Genomic DNA, 10,585 nt, shown 5'->3' with positions numbered 1-10,585 from the left:
GCACGAGGAGGCAACCCCACCCACACACTCCATATGGCTCAGACTGACTTAATGTCATGTCTCAATCTTGAGAAGATTCTGTACTCCTTATGCAGACTAGGCAGAAAGTTTTATAAGGTTTAGAGTACCCGACTCACGTATTTTCAAAGATTTACTGCTTCTGAGTAGTGGACATCTGACTTTCTGCTAAAGTAGGACTGGGTGTTTTTCAACTTCTCTTGCTCCTTTTTACGTCCTTTAACTCTGTTCACTTAATTATAGTTATTTAAGATTTAACCACTTCATTGTACCACATACATCCCATATACAACTATAGTGTAAGTTTACTTATAAAAACTCCAATAAAAAGAACTTTGAAAGAACTTTATTATCCCTGCAGGGCACTTTTTCTTTCACTCCAGCTACAGCACAAAGGACAATAAAAGCATCAAGTATGGAAACAAGAACACAACAGCACACATCCAGATTTGACATGGGTTTGCTCTCTTACAGTAACCTTACTGGAGACTTGTGACAAATCATGTGCGGCCAGAATTGTTTAAACACACAAGTTTATTTCTTATTCTACAAAAGATGCAAAAGTCTGAATTTTGTGAAATGTTTTCAAAAGGTGCACTAGAAAACCACAATGTAGTGGCTTAATGACTTAGGTTTGAATATTTACCTTTGTGTATAATGTAACTGTAATATTAAGGTGGATGTGTGTATATGTAAGGTGTTTCACCATGTAGATACAGAATATATACTGAATGTACACTGTCATACAGCTATAGTCTTCGTAGACTTTTTTTTCAATTTAAGAGGAAAATCAGAGGTCAAGAGGTCAATAACTTCTCACCTTGTCCGAGAAGAGAAGAGAAGAGAAGAGAAGAGAAGAGAAGAGAAGAGAAGAGAAGAGAAGAGAAGAGAAGAGAAGAGAAGAGAAGAGAAGAGAAGAGAAGTCAAGTCAAGTCTCCTTTAATAATGAATGTCATAAATTCACACACACTTATCCTGAGCTGGCCTGCGTGGATAGAGCGATTCACACTGCCATCTGTTGGCGAGTTATAAAGCTGGGAGAAAAGCTTGAGGCTGCTATCGCTGCCTTCTCTAATTCCTGCACTATTCTATAATTACAGACAAATGAAGACATGACATGTGAGAGGGATATGAGATACTGGATGAGGTAGACTAAGGGAGTTGCGTGGTAGCCTTGACATGTAATGAATGGTAATTAGGTGTTGTGAAGTGGTGTGGTTTATTCACCAGGGGAAACGAGGCCAGTATACAATGAATAGTGCAGCACCGGCTGAATTAACGAGCAGATAGCCTTCCTTTGAACAGCCAGTTCACGGACACCGAGCACGTAGGCAAACAAAACCACAGTGACTCACAGAGACGCATCTACCTCCCGTTCTTGCTCTCTCTTTGACCGTCACCTTGAGGAGGACTAAGGGAATGAAAAGGAGGGAAGAAGAGTGTAAATAGAGGAAATACAAGGAGAGTAGAGTAGAAGAGACAGAGGTGCAGGGCTGCCAAAAGGAAAGACTACCAGCTCCAGGAATGTCTTGGCATCTGCGTCCGACCAGGCCGCGCTATTCAACAAAACAAGATTCCTGTCATTGAAATGCTCTGAATCGCACGAGACAATGGAGACATAGCTGGGACAGAAGGAGAGATAAGACGAGAGGAAAACAATTGCACAGGTCACCATCCTTACATGCTGCAGTGAATGTGTAATGTGTTTTCCCACCACTGTGACCTCAAAAGGCCTGGTGCTTCAACCTGTGTAACACCAGCCAGTTTTACAGCGGCATTCTTTCTTTGTTATGGCTGTGTCTACATGGCACTAGCATGACTCACTGGAATGAACATAATGTTCATTCAATGCTCCAATTGGAAATTAATTGTTTAATATCCATCTGGGGCCCTTTGGATGACAAAGTAAGGTTTTTAAATGCTGTTCTAGCGGAAACCGAAAATATCTAGTGTCCTTCACTTTCACATGGTGTTTTTCTTTTCACTCTTTGAAGTCCATTTCCTTTGTTTTAAACTTTCTTCAGTCAGCAGAATAGATCAATTGTTTTGTCTGAAGTGCAGCCATCTAAACTCACACTGCTAAGGTCCAGGGATGGAAAGCATGGCCCAATTTTCTCAGAACAAGGCAAAACTCCTTCAGATAAAGTACTTGTTCAACAGTGAAGACAACAGTCTAAATACACCAGCACTTTAAAGCACTTTAAGGCAAATTGTCCCATCCTTGAGGGCAAGCAAGCCTGTTCAATGCATTTCCTCCAATAAAACAAGCTATGTTTTTGCCTTTTGGCAAATAACTACATTTCTAGGCACCAACTCAATGGCATAGTAAAAAAAAGTATTGGCAGGAATGCCGTAGAATACATGTGCCATACAAAGAAAATGGATACCTGCTTTTAAAAACATTGCTCCACAGCATCACTAGTGGTAAAAAAAAATAAAAAAATCAACAGGACTCTTGTAAAGGATGACATTTTATATGTGAATATAACTTCTAGAGCTAAACTGCTTTGAAATGAAAGGTCTAAGAGCATATAATTGATGTTAAACGTTAACACATAGGGTATCGGTAAATGTAAAGAAAGATTTCAACCAATGACACGATCACCTATTTAAAAAAGAACCTGTACCAATCAAATAAATCTGCCCTTCTCTCGCTCACAGATATCCCACTAACACCTTAACGTTGTCCTTCCTTGCATTATGTCCCAACCTAATATGTTTATATTTATATTATATTAAAGCTGCACTTATTAATATTTTTATATAAACAATGGGTCAAATGACTAGGCAATATGTAATATGGAAGGGGCCTCTCGTAGTGACAAACCATCCAACCATGCGGTCCCTCTCAGTTCTACGGGGTGTTTTAGCATCCTTCAACTCATTATCACCACTTTTAATAATCTGTTTGCAGCCACAGCATGCATCTGTTTTCAGTGAAAAAGCTCAGATAAATACATCTTACACCACTCACCCGCTATAGCTACAGTAAAAGGAGGTTAAATATCTGACTTCCACCAGTTGCCATAAACATGATTCCAAATTAAGTTGCACATTCTGAATGCAAACTCAAGGCGACAACATGTCAGTGTTGTGTTTAAAGCTGGTTCCGCTGGCCCCAAGTGACCAAAATAAGTAATGGCATTCCATTCAGACTGTTAGATGCTCTCATTTCCTGTTTGTCAGCTGCCATCTTGAACAGCCTACAGGTTAAAGTTACAGTTACTGTCTGCAAGCAGCAAAAAGTAAATTAATCAAAATAAAAATGTGGTATTATGCTTAAATAATTCTCAAAAAAATAAGGCATTTATGTGTAAATATCCAGTAAAAAAAGAGACTTAAGTGGTCATTTGCAGTTATATTGCAGCCCTGTTCCCATAAATATAACAGCAAAAGGTCAGTTCAGGTGAATTGCCTCTCCATAGATCGCCTTTGCAGCTCACCCAGACTGGCTGCCTGCTCTTTGTGTTTCACCAACACACACAAACACGAACACACACACACACACACACACACACACACACACACAGACATACACACACACACACACAATCCAGCGTTTCGCTCGTAACACAATGGTCAATGCAGAAAAAGCAACAGAGGGTGTACACGCTGGCCTCGCTGGTGGGCCAATAACAAGCTAGTATTACACAGAGGTCATCATTATCATCACTGTGACAGGGCTGCATGAATGGAGAATGGAGATCAGGGATGAGGGGAGGGGGGAGGAGGAAGAGAGAGGCCAGAAGGAGAGAGTAAAGGAAGAGGGAAATTAAAAAAGCCAGTACAAAAGGAAAATAAATTTAAAATTTGAAAGCAGGGGCGAAAAAAGGACACTGGTGGCTTTTGTGTCCAGGAGAGGGGGTTGACACACACAAAAACACACACACACAAAAACACACACACACACACACACAAACACACACACACACACACACACACACACACACACACACACACACACACACACACACACACACACACACACACACACACACACACACATACAGGCACACACACCACATTAAACCAAGAAAGTCAGCAGGCCACTAATGTGCTGATGTTGTCAAAAGAGTGAAGGTTTTTAACATTACATCAAAACATTACATTGAGCGATAGCAGGCAACTTGCTATATATAACTCGTAAAAACTAATAAATGAATAAATACAGCTGTAGCCGGAATTATTTTTTTCAGAAATTCGAGTAAAGAGCAATACACTCCCTGTGCAGGGACATTTAAATACATGTCAAAGCACACCTTTACTTTCTATGGGAAGTTTATGACATAAGGCTGATATGCTTTTAGTTTTTTTACCTGAAAAAGGATTTGTGGGCATCATTTCTCTCCTTCACTGACACATCCATACAGACCATCCCTACGGCTAATTAGATGAATCCTCCACTCCACTCATCTTTGCTTCTGACTTTGAAATTGAGAAAACATGGCTGTTCAGGAAACAGTATTACATTTCTCATAAATTATCACCAGTTTTCAAATAAAATTTAAGGAAAGGGATAGGCCACGCAGTTGTATCATTCAATGAAGCTTGTTTGTCAGCGAGTCACGTCATTACCACTTAGCTATTGAGCTCAGTTGATGCCCAGTTTATATTTTAACAAATTGAGGTATTGTATCAGTAACTGAATTTGCTAGATTTAGGAGGGCGTTAGGAGCCTACACTTTCCTAATCTCCTACAAAAATCTGCTGGTATGTCAATTCCGATAATTCAAAATTTAACTCTACATGTTCTCAATTTCTAATTTCAGGGATTTTTCATGAAGCTTTTCAAACAAAAAAGTCTGGGTAATGACCAACATCTGTGGTTCTGGTACCTGTGCTCTTTTCATTTTACAGGAATATTAACCAACACATACAGACAACACATGCACTGTACGTAAAGAATGCACACAACACACAAACTGACCCCACGTCCTGCCTTGTCCCTCTTCTCGCAGCCTTAAAACCAGCCCAAGCTGACCAAAGTGCTCTAAAATGTTCAAAGAAACCTTGTAAAAATCACATATATAAAAAGAAACACAGATGTACAACCTGAACACAAACAGAAGAGAAGAGGTGCATGATTGTTTTATGACGAACATGTGCCAGCAGTTATGCGAGGCAGGAGGAGGAGGAGGTGGATGGATGGAAGGAAGGCTGAAAGATGGAGGAGTGAAAGGAGAAGAGGACAGTCAGACAAACTTCAAAAGGCTCTGGTGGCCTTTATTAACAACTGGGTTTTTTTTTGCTGCCTTGTGAGTGAGTGTGCTGACTCATCTTCTGGGCTCTTTCATATTTTAGAGGGGAGGAGGTTGTGTTCAGTCTCTGGGCCCGAACCATGGTTATGAAATGTGATAGCATCTCATTATTGATGTGTTTGTGTCACTGTGTGCGGCTTTCATGAAAGAGTCATGTGTTTTGGCTAATGTGTGTTTTTATGTGAGACTGTTTGAATTTAAAAGGAGTGCAGTTAGGAATTATTAGTTTGTATATTTCAGAGTTTGTGTGTGCATGTGTGGTTTCGTGGGTTGCTTCCTGCTGTGGCCCTGATGTAAAATTCCATGACTTTTCCAAGACTTTCCACAACTAAACAGGAGCACTACAATGACCTTAAAATGTTCTTCCTATCTGGTTTCTAAAGGGCTCAACGGTCTGGTTTCCATACAGATGGAGAAGAGCAGCTGAAAACCACAAGCTAATACAACAAATTTGTGAAAATGACACTTTATTCATGTGACCCATTTGTAAAAAACTTCCCCAGAGTATAGTTAACATCCTTGAATTGTCCTTTCTTGAGTACACATATTGCATGTATGTAGAAATATTTTGTGCCAATTAAGCTGAAAACCAGCATCCTCAAAGTGGACGTTCATATGAGGTGAACTGGGGTCACATTTTGCAAGTTGAGTGAGAACGAGAAAGAGGGAGAGCGAGAACGACAGACTGCGTGAATGAATCCTAAACCAACGTGTCAGCTGGACTCAAATTCACCAACCCAACGAGCAACCAATCCGCTCTACCAGCAGCCTCTGTGCCAGCTGGAAAATAGAGCTAGCCCCAGATCAGATTCACCACGGGCCGGGCCGCTGCCAAGGAGAATGGATTCACTTTAATGCTGGCAGATACAATATGTTCTTTGTATTTATAAAAGCAGGAGAAAGAGATGGACAGAGAGTGAGAGAAAGAGAGGATGAAATGAAGGGTAAGGCTGGATGGCGGGAGTGTGGATGGATTGGTTCTGGACTGAGAGAAGGAGAAGAAGGAGGGAGTGAAAGAGGGAAATGGTGGTTATGTTTTAAGGAACAGGAAACCGAGCGAGAGCACCTGACGCACATGATAAGTATCAAGGGCTGCGCCACGTGCCACTAAACTGCAGCCAAAGCTCTTTTTCTGCAGGGGTGGTAGTGGTGATGGTGGTGGTATGTTGAGGGGTGTGTGTACTGGCTAATCTCTCTTCTGAGTGGGCGCGCACTCAAAGCTGCTTTTGTTTCTGAGGGCTACTTTCACGAGGACGTACAAATCCCCCGCGTCCACTCCTCCCCTCCTCCTCTACTTCTCGTTTTTTTTCTCTCCCTTTTTATCTCTCTGTTGTTCAGAGCACACTCCTCTCTGAAACTATGTGGGTGTTTTATTTGATTTACTGATCATTCTGTTTGGACATGACGGTGGGGCTGTGAGAGTGTGTGCACATACATGCATGTGCGCATCCCCATGCGGTAGCGCATGTCCGTGTGTGTCCATGTCCATACCTACGGGTGGGAAACACTGATGGTCTTTCATGTAGTAAGAAGGTAAAAAAAAGCCATAAATTGAAACAGCCAGAGAGACTGTTGAGCGGGAGAGTCTTTGATGTCGTGTTGGAAGCACATTAGCGTTTTTCACATTGAGAGATGTGAGGGTGGGGGGAAATGTTACCGCAAACAAAATAAATGTGCAGCATAAACAAGCCAAAAGAGATGAATTATGGGAAGGCTGCCCAGAGATGAAGCTGCTGTCAGCTCAGAGGAACACGGGTGTGGGTGAGGAGTTACTTTTAGGTTTCTTCACTCCACTGTGAAAAAAAAAGTATTTGTAAGTACCAAAATAATATGCTGGAAGTTACAGTGAAAACATGATGCCAATATGTAACATACCAAACATGAGCATCTAGGTACGGTATATGGATAAACAAACCATAACTTTTAATTGTATTTGTAGAAAAAATGGATAGAAAAAAAATTAAATATTACATATACCACAGTATTAATTTTACTCTGATGCATGATTGTGTCCCAGTATTCAGAAAAAGGCAGTTCTCCATCAGAATTTGCAGAATGTTATTTTACATCTGTAAAAACAAAAAAAGGTGTTCAAAGTTTGAACAATTTGAGGAAATACAAAACCAAACTCACATATACTGTATATCCAAAACATATCAACCTCCTCCAACCTATTTTCTTGAAACTGTCACCACACACAACTATGCTAGTCTTGTAACTGAATCGATGAGACGATGAATGCATTTGAAATGTGTTTTGCACGTAAAGTCAAGTAAACACACTTGGGTAGGGGGGTGAGAAGAGAGGGTGGAGGGAATAAGCAGTTGCCTGATGGATCATGTGTCCTTAAAGACAGCTGGACATGAGCTGTTCCTAACTGGTGGCCCTCATGAGGAAAGGACACTGTCATTTTAGCACTTTCGTTCATAGTCACATAAAAACATAGAACATAAACAGTAAATGACACACAAAAAACTGTCAGACACTAAGTAGAATAGTTGCGCACATATGCATGAATACACAAATATAATGCAGATGTACGTGCACCATCAACCAAACAAAAAATATGTGCTTGTACACATGCAGAGTTTCTAGTTATTTAAGATTTCTTCTCTTCTAGGAAGTATTTCAACACATCCAGTAAAGCCAAACACTAATATTTCTTTATAGTGGACTCTAATGTGTGAAGATGAATAGCCGTCACATGACTCAATGAGGACAGTTTGATTACATTCCCCTGTCTCTCCTCGGAGCTAATAAATAGCTCAGTGATGTGAGACCGCTCTACATTTCATCTGCAAAGAGGCAATGACTCAATGGGACAAAACAGTAGACTGCAGCGCCGTTGAATCACTCCCACTCATGCATTGAACAGAAAAATACGTAAGAACCAGAGAAGGGTGTTTTTGTGTTTGTGTGTTTAAAGGTAATCTGTCAGTCGTCCATGATACTGTGTTTTTTGTGGCTATATCTTTCTAGTACAGCATATATGTTAGCATGTGTAAGTACACCTCTGCAAATTATTTTGAGTTCCAGGGTGTGGCCTCGCATGGGGTTCACACAGGGGTGCCTTTATAAAGTGGACCCCCCCCCCCCCACCCCCCAACACGTCTTCTCACTGCCAGCTGCCACAACCACCAAATGCCCCCCAAACCCTCAAACACACACGCAATCCCCCTCCTCCTCCCCCCTCCCGTGCCAGGCTGTGGTGGCAGCCAGCGTTGCATCGTCAGTAACTGAGGAGGTGCTACGTTACTACGGCCACTGCTGTAGGTCGGCCACACTGTGGCTTTGTTCTTGTCATCAATAGGCCAGTCAGGCTGATATTATAAATGACAGGATGTGTGCCAGTTCTTTGGTGTAGGTTCAGGGCAACTATTGAAATGGATACTAACGGCATCATGACTTATGCACAGAACGGTGCTGTTTTCTGAGAAACACAAATACTTACATATTGTTAATATAAACATAGTATCACTGCAGCCAATAAAAGTTTTCATTGTGCATAAATCTGACAATTTCTTTTTAATTGTTATTTAGTCAGTAGTGGACACACAGGCCTTTAAGTTGCTTCTTTGTTTCATCCAAAACCAAAGACAACCAAAAATGTACAATAGAAAAAAGAAGAAAGCATAAAATCCTCACATTTGAGAAGCTACAACAAGTTACAAGTTGATGATGATTAACAATTTGCTGTCAATCAAATTATGGATTTTTCAACTTCAAACAGAGCAACTTAGTTAGTTAGTTACTGAGAGAGGTTCTCGAGATTTTCTAAATAAAACTGGCATATGGCATATTGAGAAGTAGTGTTAATAGACGAAACATGCAGTATGAGTTGTCTGCAGCTGCAGCAAGCATCCACTCAGGTATTACTCATTTCATTTTCTGAAAAAGGATCCAAACTGTAAACTACACAGCTACTTAGACGTGAAACAGACACGATACAACACACGCGGTGTAAACAAGAGTTGTCTGGGTACAGTGGAGGGATTTAAAGATGATGATGATGTGTGTGTGTATCCCAGACAGAGAACGTCCATGCCCCACCCCCCACCAGCTGTCTGCCCTGCCCAGACAGTGGCCCTGTGGCTGGTGCCACAGCCCCGACGCCGTGCCAGCTGATCCTTGGGCGCAGGAGTCAGTCTGACCCCAACCAACCCCCTTTCCCCTTTTAACCAGCATCAAAGCCATTTTTTGAGATAGAGAGCCTTATTATACTATATGACCACAGCTGGCCTCTCACACGCACAGGTCGACAGAGAGGAGGAGACAGCAAACGCAGAAAGAGACAGAACAAGAAAAAGAAGTAACATCTTGTCGCCCACTCGTCTGTTTCCAAATATAGAATCTTTCCCTGTCCCACTCAGCCTCTTGTTTTTGTTATGGTGCCGTTTTTCCTCATCAAAGATGTGGACATGAGAAGTGTTGGTTGGGAGCCTCGCTCAGTAGAGACGTTTGTTTGTTTTTTTGAGGAGTGATATTTTGATGGCGTCTGTGAATGTTGGTGGGAAGCTGAGGAGGATGATTACGCAGACTGGATACGTCTGGTTGGCCGTTGACAGTGTTTAGAGACACAAGATTGGTCAGCGTGTCCTGGGGAACTGCTGAGAGGTCACCGGGTCTAGGGAGCTCTCAGGAGTGGGCTCATTTAATGATAAATTATAATGAGCAGAAGAAAACCTGAATGAAACAGCTTCCTTGCGGCATTACCAAATGCAACTGGAATGAGAGCCGAACTGACTGTTTCCCATTTGGACTGGGATGTCTTGTGTTAATTCAGAGCCAAATTTCATCATAACTCCAGCTCTGCTTGATGACCCAACATTCTTTCCTGTAGACCAATGCTGGGGCTGCCAGGCTCGGCAGACAAAACAAGACATGGAACTTATAAAGCCAGATGAAACTACAGCACTCATTTGGCCAGTCACTGCGGCCTGCCAAATATCCTCTGTGCACTACCTGTGCCTTGAAGCTGCTACTGTATTTAAGTGTGTTCTGGTGTACTGCAATTGGAATAAGGGTTGAATCAAGAGTAAAGATCAAGACTGAAACAATCAAACCTAATTGTTTTCACTTGGCTTATGATGACAGTGAACACAGTTAGCCTATTCCTATTTTTCAGCCACATTCTACCATGAAAAGTCATGTTCCACTAGCAAGTAGTGGTCCTGTTTGCACTGGATGTATGAAGAGAAATCACTGAAATCACTAACTTTTGATAGTGAGGTGACTTTTCTCAATTTCTGAATGGATTAACAAATACTCCTCCACAATGGACACTAAAACGCTATAATGCTGAAACACAC

Source organism: Echiichthys vipera (assembly GCF_963691815.1).
Source record: "Echiichthys vipera genome assembly, chromosome: 7".
Classification (NCBI taxonomy): domain Eukaryota; kingdom Metazoa; phylum Chordata; class Actinopteri; order Perciformes; family Trachinidae; genus Echiichthys; species Echiichthys vipera.
The sequence above is the reverse complement of the archived record's forward strand: the minus strand, read 5'-3'. Positions refer to the sequence as shown.